At 45.0% G+C, this 17,624-nt stretch overlaps 1 protein-coding gene across 6 annotated transcripts in view; it reads right to left on the reverse strand.

The window, feature by feature from the left end:
* The window catches only part of RPTOR (regulatory associated protein of MTOR complex 1), a 352,911-nt gene that overhangs the window by 279,833 nt on the left and 55,454 nt on the right, over nt 1-17,624 (reverse strand). The window lies entirely within an intron of this gene.

Below are 17,624 nucleotides of genomic sequence, written 5' to 3' on the forward strand. Positions count from 1 at the left end.
ATTTCTTCTCCAATGTCATATAATTGAAGATGACAGAGTTATATCCCTAGAGGTTAATTTCGAATTTGAAAAGAGTATCATTTTGAGAAGCTCTAAAACAGTAAGTGATCACTGAAAACGTATGACCTTGGACATGTCGGTTAATTCCAATCTCTCCTGAACAATTCTCTCACCCTAAAATGATGCAGATGATCTCTCAGGCCCCAAGATTTCTCTGATCCTAAAGTTTTGACTCCAGGACTGGTCTCTCCAGCCATACCGGAAGTATCCCTAAAGGCATGGAGCACCCTGCCTTACGATTCTGAACCCAACCTAGAGGGCTCAACATCACCTTGGCTACAAGGTGGGAGAGGCTGGGGACAGTCGGGCAGTGGGGGCCTGACGCTGTTGTAACAGCCTGGGCAGTTTCCCATACAATCCTCTGGTGCCAGATGTATTGTGAAATTCACGATTTTTCCAATTTACAAAAGGATAATATGGTATATATCCCATATCCCATGTAAAATACCAAGAAGGGTCTGGAGTAACATCCTATTCAAAACCATTAAAATTTCCACTGAAATGCACAAATATCAACAATCCATGGAATAAAGACTATCAATAACCTCATACCAGCTCACAACCCAGTTGTGCCCCCAAATGAGTTGCGAAAACATTTCCAGTATTCAGAGCTTTTGGATTTCAGAATTGCAGATAAGGGCCTGTGGACCTGGATCACTGCCTCTACTTGAAAGCCTCTGTATACTGCTTGTCACCTTGCTGATTAAAAATACATTAATGCCTGTCACCGAAGAATTCAAAACAAAATCACAAGGAATTCCTTTATTGGTTTCTTCCTACTTAATTATTTGATAACTATATATTTTTTAAAAGATACAGTGGATCAAACCTGAGTATAAATTCACAGGCTGGCATGCAACGACACCCAAGCTGTTATACAGAATGAAGAAATTATGTAGCTTAAACTGGCCAATCACTGCTTTCTGCTCCCCAAACCGAGAGTCTGACTCACTCCTATTCCTTCCAACATAAACAACTAAGCGTAATGGAAAATAAACAGAAAGCAAGACTAGGATTTGCCATATATGCCACAACATTCACTATTCCCCTGTTTGTCTGACGGCAAAGCCACCCAATTCCCAGCAGTGCTCATTAAGATTCAGAGCATCAAGCAAAAACTTTGAGCAGAGCCGAAGCTATACAAATGCATAATTTATAAAGAAAGTCAGAAACTAGAACATATAGCAAACAGAGTAGATACACTACAGGAGGGGTGGGGGGAATCAAGTTGTTGAAAAAAAGGAAAAACCAGTTTGCCTCCTAACTCCCATCCCAAAGACTGCTAGAAAGAAGCGAACACTAAACCTAGCAAGAAGCACATCAAATGGAATTTTTGCAACCAAGACCAATAATACAAAACAAGATCCTCATCACCAGCAGCAACTGTGTGAACCTGGGCAATCCTGGTTGTCTATTCCTTTGCTCATTTCAATGGGAATTGGCAATGAGGGAGTGGTTCTTGAATGTCTGAGTTCAGTTTGTTACCTTGAGCCAGAGGCCTAACTTGGGTTTAAGGACTCTTTTTTGAGGCCAAATTCTGTCTATATTCCCCTGTTTTTAAATCTACGTTCACTCCTATAAAATAGCCTAATAAAAAGTGAAGACACAAGAGGTAACTTTTCAACATCGAAAATTAGAAAGTCTCGTCCAGAGCTACTGTCTTTGATGTGTGCAGATCCCTCCCTCCCTCACCGTTCCCACCCCATCCAAACGCTCAGGACATGTGGAGTACGTGTACCTCCAACACCACGACGCTTAGGAAATTTATATTTCTAAAAGCCAAATTAAAGAACTGAATACAAAATAGGTTGATTATAGGGACTTCCCGGTGGTCCAGTAGTTAAGACTCCACGCTCCCAATGCAGGGGACCCGGGTTCGATCCCTAGTCAGGGACCTAGATCCCACATGCCGCAACTAAAGATCCCTCATGCTGCAATGAAGATCCAGCATGCCACAACTAAATATCCCACATGCCGTAACAAAGGTCCCGTGGGGGAAAAAATAGATTGACTATAGAGATCATAACTGCTTTAAACAAACTAAAGAAATCCCTTCTCAGAGGAATCCTATACTAAATCTTTTTGTGATTCCTTCATGAAACAGATGGTCTTCCCTTGGTGCCACCTTTGTAAACCTGGGCGTCTGTGGTATAGGGTTCTACATGCCCCACCTGGTCTGAGGAGCCAGTCTACTTGCACTAATGAGCTGAGTGAGGGACCAAAAATGACTTCCTTGCCTTTTCCTGTAACACCTTATGAAATGAAATGTAAGTGTGTATACACACAGAGATAAAATTAACTATTCAGTCTCCTTACTTAAAAAGTGAAAATAAAAATACTTAATTGTCGGGCTTCCCTGGTGGCGCAGTGGTTGAGAGTCTGCCTGCCGATGCAGGGGACAAGGGTTCGTGTCCCCATCTGGGAAGATCCCACATGCCGTGGAGCGGCTGGGCCCGCGAGCCATGGCCGCTGAGCCTGCGCGTCTGGAGCCTGTGCTCCGCAACGGGAGAGCCACAACGGTGAGAGGCCCGTGTACCGCAAAACAAAACAAAACAAAACAAAAACTTAATTGTCACAGAGGGATAATAAGAAGATGTGCATACTGACAAATTAACTCTAAATAATTCGACTATATAAGGTCTAAATATGGTAAACCATTCTGTTGAAGCCGAAGGGTCTGACTTGAGGGCACACGTTAAAGAACGCTCTGTGCCATGTGCTGGAACATTACAGCATCTTTAAAGCACATTTGCAGGTTGCACAACTCTGTCGGTAGAGGGTGAACTTTGTAGCACGTGCACTATATCTCAATAAAGCTGTTAGAAAAGACATCTTTTCAAAGAATGTTAAACAGCATGGGACATACCCAAACATAACCTGAGTGAAGAGAGGAGGTACACAACCAGATCCATAATTATTATCCCAAATGTGCAAGTATACATATGCAGAGGACAGAGTTAAAAAACAAGATGTCACAAGTAGTTTTGACCTCTGGGGAGTGGAAGATGTGGGTGATTCCTCTTTTCCTCTTTCTACCTGGCCCTTCTGTGTGTGTATTTTCAAATTTTCTACCGTGAACATAAGTTATTTCTATAAGTGGAGGGGAAGGTTATAAAAATTATTTTATCACAATAGTCAAGGATTTTTTACATGTGTGCATATATGTATATATAATTTATATTGTATCCTGAAAATAAAGAGAGTAGCTTGTTCGGTTAGCTGAAGTTTAGACACTAGTCTAACCTCCAAGGCAACAAGTGGGCCAGGACTGAGGAAATGCAATGCGGGTGATTCCCAGCATGCCTGCGGAGACAGAACTCTGCTAACCAAACTGAATGTGGCCTCATAATCAACAATATACCTGGTCTTGGCAAAGCAAGTAAGTCAAAGGGCTCTAGTCTATTTCTTCTCCACTCCTTCCCAGGTCAGGACACAAGATAAGGTCCACTGCTAAAATTGCTTTCAACAAGATTCTCCAATTCAATAAATGGATTGATTTCAAGCCTGTTTAGAGATTTCTGTTATTTGATAAAACACTGAACAGCTGATTTACCACTCCTAATGTAAATTAAAATTAGCAGCAGCAGCATGGGAGTGAGTCATTCATTCAGGACTAATTTTTCTTCCACTCTTTATTATCCAGCATATGTTACCCATGGTACAGATTTCATAAAAACAATCTCAAGGTAAACCAAAGTACACAGAGCTCCCAGGTGGCTGAAAAAATACACCCGAGGTGGTTGGAACACCTTGATAACAGGCGTTTCACCACTAAGTCTGAGGATGCTACGTGTGGCTGTTATCTTCTGCTACCATCCACCCTCTTGGTTGGGACAACATATGTTATGAAGCTGTTCTCAAAGGTCTCACAGCTCCAAGTGGAGGGTAGTGTGGATTCTGCTAACAAAGGCCTTGAAGAGCATCACAGCCAGGAGCTGGAGTGTGGGCCCCACTAAGTTGTCGAGGCAGAAATGTGGCTAAACAGATGTTTTTCAGGAAGACTAACTCATGACAACGGCTAACATTTACTTGGGAAGGAAGAGGCTGGAGGAAGGGAAATTAGCCCGGAAGCTGTTATAGTGAAACAAGAAGACCTGCACTGGGTGCGGGGAGAGTGGGAAAGAAAGAAACCTCTATTTCAAAGAGAACAGGGGATAGCATGTGCTGCTAAGTGGGTGTCGGAGATGAAAAGCATAAAGGTCCTGCGTGGCTGAAACTCCGTAATAAGCCATCCATTAAAAGCCCCCATGGGGAACTGTGGTAGACATCTGCCATCTGACTCCCCATAACCTTTTTTACACCTTCCATCACCGTGATAACTTCCTATGCTGTGGGTCCCACCTTCCCAAAGTAGAAAATAAGAACAATTGTGTCTTAGACTCTCTTGCAGCTAAGGGGCCAGCATGTGGCCTGGGCTCCTCCAGTCAGATACACCTGCCCGAGAATCAAGTTCCGAATCCAGCAATGCCAGGCCCCTGCTCCACAGGGAGCTGTGTGGCTGAGGCACCTGACTCTGGAGGGTGGCAGCCGCACAGCTGCTAAGCTCATCCCAATGTCCCAGTGGTTCAGCAGCTACTGAGGCCCCCTTGGGATCTTCAGAAGATCTGGGTCTGGCCCTGGGTCCTCCCAGAGATCTTCAACACATTCCTTTTTTGCTTAATCTCCCAGCATGGATTCCAACGCCTATAACTAAGAATCCTTAAGGCTCTTTAGGGGAGAAAACATTCAGAGGCCCAAATCATCACTGGATTTAACTACGTGGGCATCTTGTACTAATCGCCAACTCAACCGTCGTCAAACCAGGGAACTGAAGACACACAAAGATTTTGCCAAGGTGCTGTTATCCCAACAAGCGACACTTTTGCCTCCAATCTCACACAGACTAGCTGACCGTATCTAAAGGAGGGAAGAAGGAAACGAAAGGTCTTAGCTGAATCATCACTGAACCATCACCATCAAGAATCTTCCTGAGCCCTGAAAATACTCAGTCTGAAGGCAGCAAAAGTAGCATCTTGACCTCACAGTGATTTAGATCTAAAACTGGTTCTGGCAACTCCTTTTCCTTTGATTATAAAAATGTAGCCCACTAAGTTCTCGGCACAGCACTCCCTTGCCTGCCCCCTTGTATCTCTCACAAGCATACTATACTAATAAACTCCTCCCTTACCTGTCACGCTGCCTCTCGCTGAATTCATTCTGTACCAAGACAGAAGAACCTATGCTCTACTGAGCCCCCAAACATGTTCTGTGGTTTCAGGACCATGGCCCGGGGAGTGCACAGCAAAAGCTGCATACCTGCCAGGAGGTGAGCTTCATCTACGGGAATGGGGCCCACAGAGGGTCCCTGGCTCTGGGGAACGGTGGTGATGTTTATGTACTATGAGATTTGATTTGCTTTTTGGTCTTTTTATAAATACATGCACATACTACTATATATTGGAAACAACGATTGGCTGTAAGTGGAGAACACAGAGGTTTTCGCTGTACCCTTCTTTCAACTCTTCTACTTATATGAAAGTTTTTCAGAATAAAGGCTTGGAGGCAATCTACACTGAAAAAACTAAAACTGATCACAACAAGAATCCAAGCAAAAATATACTCTATTGCTTGAAACTAGTTTCCAGGTAATAGAAAGCATTTTTGTTTCCATGAAAGGACAGTTCTGGAAACCATTCTCCTCAGCAGACTGCACACAGAGCTGTCCCACTCAAAAACTCAACAGAAAAGGCAGGGGTGCCACAACATCCAAACATCAGACACACTTTCTACCATTCAGCTTAACTGATGGGGTGCATGATGGTACCCTGAGTACACACACTAAGCCTGGAAATCAGAGAACTCTCTGGGTTTTCATTCATTCATTCACGCCGCGGCAGGTCTTTGTTGCAGCACGCGGGATCTTTGTTGTGGCACGCGGGATCTTTGTTGCGGCATGCGGACTCTTAGTTGCGGCATGCGGACTCTTAGTTGCGGCATGTGGACTTCTTAGTTGTGGCATGTGGACTCTCAGCTGCAGCATGCGGGATCTAGTTCCCCGACCAGGGATCGAACTTGGGCCCCCTGCATTGGGAGCTCGGAGCCTTACCCACTGGACCACCTGGGAAGTCCCCAGGAGTGAATTCTAACACATCAGGGATGGCAGCACTTCCTGTGGCCTTCTCTTCATCAGTACATGCAGCAGAAGCTTTATCAGTAAGACTGGACGCTCCCTCAGCTTCTGTCATGTGGGTCAAAGGACCGCTCAGGAAGCTCTACCTCACATCCCTGCCCTCCCAGAGACAGAGCTGCACAAGAACCACAAAGGGGCACAGCATGAGGCCACCACCTCCTGCCCTTCCCCAGGCAAAGGTCCCACATGTGGCACCTCCACACCAAACCAGCTCCCTCCCCGCACCATCGCCACCAGCAGGACACCTCATCATTCTGTAACTACTGTGAAGTAAATTAAGTCCACTGACTAACAACAACAACCAAACACTTGCTCACTTTAATAAGCTAAGGTAACTGACAACAATGGGAACATTCCACGTTACATGAACAAAATTCAGAAATGCTTTCCATCTACATCATCATCGTGTTGTACAATCGAGCTTCTGCTGCACATACCAGGACTAGGAAATGTTTCACACTTTGCTTAGCTGACTGTGTAATGAAACTAGTAAAACTGAACAAACACATGGAAAAGGAAGGGGGGGGGAGGAGGAGGAGGCGGGAGGCTAATTCCTCCTCGAAAGCCTCTCCTCCTGTGGCTTAGTGCCCTCCCGTCCGCTGACCTCTCCTTGTCATCATCCCCTGCCTCCCGCAGCCCCAAACCTGCTCCACCCGTGTCGCCTCCTATGTGAGTAAAAGGTACGGACAATTACCCAGCTCTAAATCTGGACACTTCACCCCAATCTAATGTTCCCAAATTGATGTCCACGCTGCCCGTCTCCATACCCTGAGTTCAAGCCTCAACCTGTCTCTCCTCCATGACTCCAACTGCTCCCCTCCAATCCAACCTCCTTTAATACATCTCCATTTTAACACCATGGGTGCCTTCTACACTGACAGCCTAACCGTGCCATCCCATCACCCGGAGAGCACAGCAGTGCAAGGCCCCACAGGATCGCTCCTTTACATTCATATACATGGCCAACAACTCCCCAAACGTGCAACGCTCTCTCACATTCTTTGCCTTTTTTCTGGTCACCCTGTGCTTCACTGCGCACACGCATGCACATGCGCACGCGCGCACGCACACACACACACACACACACATGATGCATGCGGATTTAGGGGAAATGTCCACCTCTACACCTAACTAAACTATTAACATCTATTTTTAAAAAAAAGAAAGAAAGAAAATAAAAACTGAGGAAAAAAGACAAATATCAAAAACTAGGAAAAAGAACACAAAATACAAACGAGCACTTTCCAGAAGAAAAAACTCAAAAGGCCAACACACATACCAAAAACTGTGCAAGCTCACTATTTCTCAGAGAAATAGAGACAAGATACCATTTCACATCATAGTATTGGAAAAAACTTCCAAGTCTGACAGCACCTATACTAGCAAGGTTGTGGGTGAACAGGAGCTCCGGACACTCCTGGACGCGGGAGCTTGAACACACTATTGCCTGGAGAGGATTCTGGCAACACGATGGAGTGGAAGAGTGTGCGTGTCCTACAGCTCTGTTCCATTCTAGGTAAATACCCTAGAGAAACGCTCACACGTGCAAATGTAGGCACGATAAGGACATTCACTGGGTGCTGTCTTGAGAAGTGAGAAAATTAGAAACAACCTAAATGTCCAACAATGGGGACTGGATGCATTACATGTATGTTCCTTTATAGAGCTCTTCTCCGCAGGGGATGAATGAAAGTCTTCTACTGAGATATCAGTGAGACCATAAATATTTCTACGTTTTTTCAAATGAATGCAAAGACTGGAAAAGGGTTTATAAAAGCTATGAAAGTGAAGGCAGCACAAAGACTCCTCTGACTCTTGGAGACCGAGTATCCCGCCCATGAAATCACCATGGCAATATGGCCAGCAGGGACAGACGGCACATGGGAAAATCTGCATCAAGCACATTAGGAAAGCTTTCTAGTTTTCCGGGAAGAACCCCATTCATCGTTGCTGAGATGACAATAACTAGAAACAGAAACTGTAGTGCATGCAATTAACCTCTACGACCATAGCAGCAAATTCCAGCAATTACAGGCACTTGACCATGACTACAAGTCATGCGCCGAGTGTAGTGGTCCCATCGAAACCACACGAAGCAGCACCTGTAAAACGAGGGCACTCAATACACACTGACTCAGAAAAGAAACGTTGTCAGCGGTTGTGGCTGGACCCTGGCACTTCACCAAAGGGGAGGAACAGCTCCAGACCATGTTGCACTCAAAGTGGTCACGGTGGCTGTGAGCCTGGCCCACCTATGTTAGGTAGATTAGGTGTAGCAAATGTGTTTTGACTTACAGTATTTTCAACTTATGATGAGTTTATGGGACTTAACTCCATTGTAAGTCAAGGAAGATCTGTAATGGGTCATTTTCCTTGTTAGAAAATGAATCTTTCACCTGAGTAACTCCCTCTAGAAACCTAGAGTTGCGTTTCAATCAGAGAATGGCCCTACTGATTGATAAGAGATATTATTCAGAGGTAGATCTGCAATTCGACACTCCTCCCACCACAAAAGACCTTTAGACCTTTAAAATGAATGAATGGGTGGGTAGATATGTAGGTAGATAAATAGGTAAACAAATAGATAATAAATGAATAAATGGGTGGGTAGGATGGATGGATGGATGCACAGATCAAAACAGAAGCCTGAAATTTGCCTTAGGTATATAATTTCCCACAGTGTCATCACTAAAACAAAATCATGCAAATATAAGCAGAACAGGACTAGTCCCAAAATCCAAAATTAATCAACTACTTCGACTAAAGAAAGATAGGGGGAGAAAATTGTCACTCACTATGAAATTTGTTACATAATTGCATGTATTTTTAAAAATCATGTGAACATTTTTTAGTGGCTAAGGAAACCACCTCCTTAAAAACTCTGCTGGTAAGAGACACCATAGAAAATAACGGCACCATGCCTGACATACCTTGAGCTTCACACAACTACCGGCATTTCACAAAGATAGTAGCGGACAGTCGGATCCAGAGTTACACCACTTCCCAAAGAGCAAATCCACTGCTTTTCTGATTTAGCCACAGCTTGTTCTGGAGCCAGTTCACCCCATGGACCCAGGGCCTGAGACAGACCCTGATCATGAACAACTGAACAGATGGGTTTGTGCGGGCCTACTGTGTGACAACTGCTCTGCTGGATACTTTATGTACATAACTTCATTTTCAAACATAAGTAAATATTATCACTTCTATTTTACACTACAGAACCCATAGTTCGGGAAGAGAAATGCCCGTGTGACCCCAACTGGATTCAAACCTCCTTCTATCTATCTACTTATCTATCTACTTTGCAGCCAGCACTTCCCTGCCCATGTTCTCCAGCCCCAAGCAATGTATTTTCACTGACTCCTAAAACTTGGAAAGGGTTTACATATCATCTGCTCTGTCATCATCACATCCTCACATGTTTTTTAAACTCCAAAAAAATGAAACCTGAGAGGCTACATAACTTTCATCTCAAAACAATTACTTAGTAGTAAGAGTAAGACAAAATTCCAAGCCGTCAGTGACTTCACTCCAAAATGCAGAGTTAAAAGTATTTAGTCTTGGGCTTCCCTGGTGGCGCAGTGGTTGAGAGTCCGACTGCCGATGCAGGGGACACGAGCTCGTGCCCCGGTCCGGGAAGATCCCACATGCCACGAAGCAGCTGGGCCCGTGAGCCATGGCCGCTGAGCCTGCACGTCTGGAGCCTGTGCTCCGCAACGGGAGAGGCCACAACAGTGGGAGGCCCGTGTACCGCAAAAAAAAAAAAAAAGTATTCAGTCTCTCTTTCCTCTTTGCCTGGCTGAAAACTTCACCTTGAGATTTACCCAAACTTGCCCTTAAACCCCCAGCCCCAGGGTCAACTGAGAGTGATGGTGAACTGAGGACCGCACCTCAAAACCTGGATTGTATTAACCCTTCTTTCACCATATTTTACTCAAATCCACAAAAGCCATGTTTCTCTTAGACCCCCAGCAAGAGTGGACCTCCACTCCAGGAAGAGACTGTGAAGGTCAGCTGGAGAGGGACAGAGGAGACTGTGGGAACTCTCCATGGCTGCATGCAGGTGTGTCCTGTGCACAGAGTGCACAGCCAGTGTGCAGATTTCACCTCTGGGCCAAGAGAGCCAGTACCATCAGCAGCCCAGCTCTTGACTCTGCTTCCCTTCCCTCAAAAGACTAGCTCATTCCTTCGTTAAATGATATTCTCTAAATTTACAAAGATGGAGGAATTTATTTTACACACTTTTGTAATGCAAATACACTGTATAGGTACTCAATATTTAGTTACAATTCAACACTGTTCTCACAAAAGCAACTCTGCCTGTAGAGAATGAACTTGAGGACACGGGGAGGGGGAAGGCTACGCTGAGAAGAAGTGAGAGAGTGGCATGGACATATATACACTACCAAATGTAAAACAGATAGCTAGTGGGAAGCAGCTGCATAGCACAGGGAGATCAGCTCAGAGCTTTGTGACCACCTAGAGGGGTGGGATAAGGAGGGTGGGAGGGAGATGCAAGAGGGAGGGGATATGGAGATATATGAATGCATATAGCTGATTCATTTTGTTATACAGCCGAAACTAACACACCATTGTAAAGCAATTATACTGCAATGAAGATGTTAAAAAAAAAAGTAAAAGTGAAACAAACAAAAAGGGACTCTGCCATCATTTAGTACCTGCATAGAACAGAAGCTCAGGAAAGTTCAGTTTCTATCCAATACTTAACACGAAATTCTAAAAAACTAAGTCTTTTCTTCTTCCAACATTATCTATCTATCTTCCAACACTTCCCCTTTGTGACTATAACTATATCATATTTCAGTATTTGGCTGAAACTGGCTTCCTGCTGAATACCTGTTTTCCTTATGGGAGTCTGGAATTTCAGTACCTGCCACTCAGAGGCTGCCTACATGACCAGCCCCAGATAGGAACCTTTAGTGCTGAGTCTTTACCAAATTTCCCTGGCCATCAACATTCCACACATCTTGTCCTAACTCGTTCCTGGGGGAGTGAGGCATGTTCTGTGTGACACCTCTGGGAGAGGACCCTTGGAAGCTTCTGCCTGGTTTTCCCCAGACTTCGCCCCATGCACCTTTTCCCTTTACTGGTTTTGCTCTGTCTCCTTCCACTGTAATGGTCGCAGCCATGACTACTACATGCTGAGTCTTGGGAGTCCTAGTGAATCATCGGGGGAGGGGGGGAGCAAGGGGGTGTCTTGAGGACCTTTGACGCAGACCATATGTGTACAATCAAACAATAATCAACTTTTCTCCCGATCCTTCCCTCAAACCTTCAAAGGATATGCCAACTCCTACAAATAGCACTGAATGGGTCAGAAATGTATCTTCCTCCCCAGGCTCTCAGATTTAATGCTTATTAGTACCTGATTACAAATTAGACCTTTAACCAACCAGTCTTAAGCTCTCAGAAAAGTAACCATTTATGCCAAGTCCTCCTCATCCTGACATTTCATTGCTGTAACAGTTTCTTGATAGGTTTCTCTTGGCATGAAACAGGATAAATTAGACTTAAATCATTTTCAATTTGCTTAACAAAGTCCACAGGATAAATTGCCTGGATAAAAGTGAAATTATTCCAGTTGACTGAGATATTTTTCACAACAAAAATAAATGGCATAGTGAGTTAGGCAGATTGCAAATCCAACCACCATAACAGTTCCTACTTCTCACTGTGTGTCAAGAAAAACACTCCAAAACATATAAACATGGAAAGGTACAAGGCACAAAGCATCCCATCTGTGATGACCATCAAATGGAAGGACCTAAGAAAACTCAGTGTTCTTTGGCAGCAAAACTATGGAATCATATGCCATAGAAAGTTTAAGGAAAACTGGAATGTGTGAGATTAAAACTTCGTGAATCTCTGTGGGGCCTCACACCACCTCTAATACATGAGTGCCTGCTGCGATGCGGAGAGAGTGGGTTCCACGTCCTGTGGGCGCACAACAAACTACCCACTTAGTGGCGATTCTACAGGTCAGAGATTCACAAAGGGACGAAGGGAAGAGCTCATCTCTGCTCCTCAATGTCTGGGGCCTCAGCTGGCAAGACACAAAGGCTGGTGATGACTCACACTGGAACCACCTGGAAGCTTCTCTCTCACACCTAGCAGTTGATGGTGGTGTGGGCTGGGATGACAAGAATACCAGTGAGTAGCTTCCCAAGTGGGGCTGGTCTGGGCTTCCATGGTGGCTAGGTTCCAAGCATGGGCATCCCCACGAGAACCAGGCAGAAGCTGTGTTGTCTTTAGCCCCCAAGGCACAGAGCATCATTTCTATCATGGTCACAGATGGCCCAGGCCCCAGAGGAAGGAAAAAGGATGTGGCCTCTCAGTGAAAGGAGTGTCACCACCACACTGCAGTGGCACTGTGTGGGATGGGAGATGGCTGTGTGGTCCTCTTTGGAAAATACAATCCACCAGCCCAGTCTACCCTCTGGCCACAGTTCACATCCGTCCACATGCAAAATGCACTTGGCACCTCCCCAAGGCTCCAAGGCCCACGAGGTTACCACCTCAGCTTGAAGACCAGGATCTCATCATCTAAACCACGTCAGGGGAGCATGAGGCTCGTCACGTGTTCCCTCAGATCTAAAGGCCTATGAACTAGAAACATACACATAGCCCGCACACACGGAGGGGTCGGCACAGGACAGCAGGGGCACACACACCCAGAGCCATGATTAGGGCTCTGGTCTGCTGCCTGGTGCTTGTGCTCTGGGGCTCGTGGTTCCAGCCTCTCAGATGTACTTCATTTCCCATAAAAAGTAGCCCCTGTTTGCAGCTGGGGAGTTTTCTCAGCCTGCTTCCTGCCAGTACAAGTTTGGAGGTCCAAAGGCCTTTTTTCATTTTGTTCTGTTTCAGTTCAAGCAGATACGTAATCTCTTACAATCTTTGTGGGCTTTTTGTGTAACAATTTATAATCCACTCCATCAGACAAAGCTACACCCATGAAGAGAGGAGCCCTTTGTCCCCGTCTCCCTTTCCAGGCTGAGGGTCAGCATCCTTCTGATTCTCAGAGGCCAGCCGCTGAGGGAAAGACCACAGCCCAGATCCAAGGCCTCAGCAAAGGCTCCCACAGACCAGCCTAGATCTGCGAACTGCCTGAAGCCATTCCTTCATTTGAGGACCCTCTGCCTGGAGGAGAGGCTGGAAATGAGAAAGTTTTATTTTTGAACCCAGCAAGTCCTGTCTCTTTATACTGAAACGCTGTTCTTTAGCTCACCTGCCTCCTCTCCAGTTCTATCACAGGCACCAAGTGGAAGCCAGGTGGCTCTTTGAATATTCTGCCTGGAAATCTCCTGAACTAAATTACTGGGTTCATTAAATACATTTTGTGTATTCTGCTCTTTATCACAGCAATAGCCCAAATGCGCCACCATCACATAACGAGGAGCTCCTTTCCTCCAGTTCACAATAAAACGTACCTCCTTTCCTTTCAGGGATGTGGCCCAAATCCAGCCAGGCCCACAGGCTTACTTACTGTCCATTCAGGCAGAGGAGGGAGACAGACACCACATGCCCACCCCATCCCCAGCCCTAAAGCTTCTGCGAGGCCCTTAGACTTTTGCCCGCCACCTGGACCCTAAGCCAATGCCAAAGGCTTTAGGATTTTATCATGGCAATACCTGTTTCCAGCTTCCAAAATGTGCTCACATCATCTACTGCTGCTTAACAAACCCCCTTACTCCGTGTGTGAAACCACCACTGTGCTCACAGCCTCCACAGGTCAAGAGCTGGGAAGAGCCCTGCAGGGGATGAGTGACAGCTGGGGAGGAGGGGGGCCTCTGCACGCCTCTCACATGGCCACAGGTGTCCTCACAGCAAGGGGGCGGCTCCAGAAACAAGGACCCCAGCGGATCAGAGGCAAGCCTCGCATGACCCAGCCTCTAGGTCACAGGGCCCATGGTCACAAGTGGCCCCGATTCAAGGGGAGGGAACAGAGACGCCTCCTCCATGGAAGAAACAGGAAAGCCACAGTGACTGTATGGGGAAAAATACAATCTGCCTTCATTTTCTGTTGTCTCTTTGTTCACCTCCAAGTCCTACACTGTAGTAAGAAATCTCATTACAAGCACACCTGTGTACACAGGATTCCATTTTTCATTAATTCCTCAGTGAAGACAGGTTCTAAACAGAGTTTAAGGTTGGTTCGTGACACGAGCCTTGGGCTCTGCCCCTGTTGCTGGGCGCCTCAGCTTCAGTGTCTCGGCTCAACCACAAACTGCCTCATAAGTTTCTGCTTCGCTGTTTTGGGTGCCTTAGTCCCACACTTGGATCCAACAATATAAGCTATGTCTTCCCCTTCTTGCAAACTCCCTCCAGTGTCAAACCAAACACCATGCCAAACAAAAGTTCCCACGGGATAGATACCCACTGGACGAACCGACTGTTACACACCGCAGACATCTGAACTGTTATCATGCTACCTGAGTGCCTCTCAAGCGCAGCCAGGTGCACGGAAACCCCCAGGCCAAAAACAAGAATCTTTATCCTCTTGTAAGAGCAAATTATGCTGCATTTTGAGAACATGCGATGAACCTGTGACATGACAACCAGGTCCCTTGCTGAACTCTACCTCTCCCAATTCCACCTCAGCAAGAGTCCATTTAAACAAGAGGAAAACATCATCAAAATTAAAATGCACGGGGCTTTTCTCCAAAATGCTTTTTATACTGGAGTTCTTAAATACCAGCACCATCATCAATGATGAAAGAATAAAATATAAAAGGTACACAATCTAAGAAATAAGTCAAATAAAATACAAACCTGGGTATCCTCCTCCTCATCACAGAGAAGCACCACAAATGGTCCCATAACTAGCTGTAAACCCGAGGTATCACATGCCCTCTGGAAGACCACAAATGTACTAGCCCATAAGAGGACCCATAGCTGTTAAGGCAAACATTTAAAACAAAAAGTTGCAGCCTAACAGTGCCTGCCAGACCTTGAAGAGAGGAAAAAGGGAAATTCAAGAAAAAAATTTTATAGTAGATGTAGCCAAAAAGATAAACATACTTCTTTCTGACATTTTTTTACCATTTGCAAAGTAATGATAGGTCAATCCTCTATTATTAATTCCAATCCCAGCTTGAAAGATGTGAGAATGAGGACATGGCAGGGATAAGCAGATTTCCTTAAAATAAAATGTAAATATGAATGATACAGATGTAAACAAAACTGCTGCCCCACAAAAATTGCTTCTGGAGGACCCTGGCTTCCAATGTGCATTTAATCACAACCCGAGTTCACATTAATAAACCCTTTCAACCTAAGACAGCATGAACTAACATTGAAACTAATCTGCCTTAGTTTTAAATGGCAATACAATGAAAATGATAACAACCATAAATGTTATCAAGACAAACTTATATCAGTCCAAAAAATAAGTAAATATTATATTTTAGTAAACTTCCTGGAAACTCCCCAAAACACTGCAACCCAAAACAGCAGGGCAGCTGGTTGATGGCCAGAAACCTTACAAGAAAAATCCAAATAGCTTGGCAATATTACTGAAAATATCAAAACCAAAACCATATCCCACACACCTTATAAACAGAGGGGATGCACAGACTCATAAAAATGTTTCTAGGACTTCCCTGGTGGCAGTGGTTAAGAATCCGCCTGCCAATGCAGGGGACACGGGTTCGAACCCTGGTCAAGGAAGATCCCACGTGCAACGGAGCAACTAAGCCCGTGTGCCACAACTGCTGAGCCTGTGCTCTAGAGCCCAAGAGCCATAACTACTGAGCCCACGTGCCACAACTACTGAAGCCCGTGCACCTAGAGCCTGTGCTCCATAACAAGAGAAGCCACCTCAATGAGAAGCCTGCACACCGCAACGAAGAGTAGCCCCTGCTTGCCACAACTAGAGAAAGCCCACACGCGGCAACGAAGACCCAACACAGGCAGAAATAAATACATTAATTAATTACTTAAAAAACAAACAAACAAACAAACAAAAAAACCTGCTTCTGCCAAGATGGTGCTGCCTACCTCAGCCGGTAACCGAATACCCTGCGCATGATCACGACCATCTAACACACTGCAAGTCCTCTCCATGGAGAGTCACAGATTTTACTGCAAGTTTCCAGGCTTCCATTTGTTGTGCTTTTGCTTGTTTTCTATCTAATAAAACTAGATGTTTAAGAAGTAAGTTGGGGGCTGGTATAAGGCTCGATTTCTTTTTATACAATCAGAAGATCCATCTGAATCCTGCTGTTACGCTGCAGTAGAAACCCCAAAACAGCCCACTTAATAAGTCTTAAAAAGTTTTAAAATTCTATCATCCTTCCCCTAATCTGAGCAACTTTTAGGCACAACAACTTCAAAGGCAGAAAACCCAAGCCCAAATTCTACCGTATCTTATTAAAATATATATATATAAACAGGAGAACAAAGAATCATGATATTGACCCTTTTGCCAATTCCAATCAAATAATTTTGAAAAAAAAAAAAGTCAATGTTCTCTCAAAGGCAGAAGATTTAGGGACTTCCCTGGTGGTCCAGCAGTTAAGACTCTACGCTCCCAACACAGGGGGCCCGGGTTCAATCCCTGGTCAGGGAACTAGATCCTGCATGCCGCAACTAAAGATCCCACATGCTGCAACTAAAGATCCCACATGCTGCAACTAGAGATTCTGCATGCTGCAACTAAAGATACTGCACACCACAACGAAGATCCTGTGTGCCACAACTAAGACCTGGCGCAGTCAAATAAATAATTTTTTTTAAAAAGTAGAAGATTTAGGTAGTGTTGACTGCCTCTCTATAACACCTGGGTGCCTCTCACACCCAAATAACATCAATCCATCAATTAATCCAAGTGAAAAACAAAGTGAACAGGAAGGATTACCACTGAATTCATGTGTTAGTCGCGTACTTTCTCTTTCTCTGACCCTCAGGCGCACACAACAGAGCAGGCATTTACTGAGCTCCTGCTGAAGGTCTCATAACCCCCTAGCTCTAATTTCTGAAATATACATAAACTAAAATAAAAAAGGGATAGTTGTCACCAGAACAGATGTTGCAGGGTTTTATCTCTAAGCACTTCATGGGAAGAAATCCCACTCACCAAATGGCAGTTACCACGAACCAAGGGCAGCCACTGTTGATTAACGTCCACCACACTTGAGAAATAAAGGAAGAGAAGAGCCACCCTGTGATGGATATTTTTAATTAAAATGTTCAGTTTTCAGTAATGGCTAGTTCTCTCAGCTTTTTTTTTTTTTTTTTTTTGTGGCTGTGTTGGGTCTTCGTTGCTGCGCACGGGCTTTCTCTAGCTGCGGCGAGTGGGGGCTACTCTTCATTGCGGTGCACGGGCTTCTCATTGCAGTGGCTTCTCCTGTTGGGGAGCATGGACTCTAGGCGC

The sequence above is a fragment of the Monodon monoceros genome, unplaced genomic scaffold (assembly GCF_005190385.1).
Source record: "Monodon monoceros isolate NGI ecotype Baffin Bay Population unplaced genomic scaffold, NGI_Narwhal_1 Super_Scaffold_9, whole genome shotgun sequence".
Taxonomy (NCBI): Eukaryota; Metazoa; Chordata; class Mammalia; order Artiodactyla; family Monodontidae; genus Monodon; species Monodon monoceros.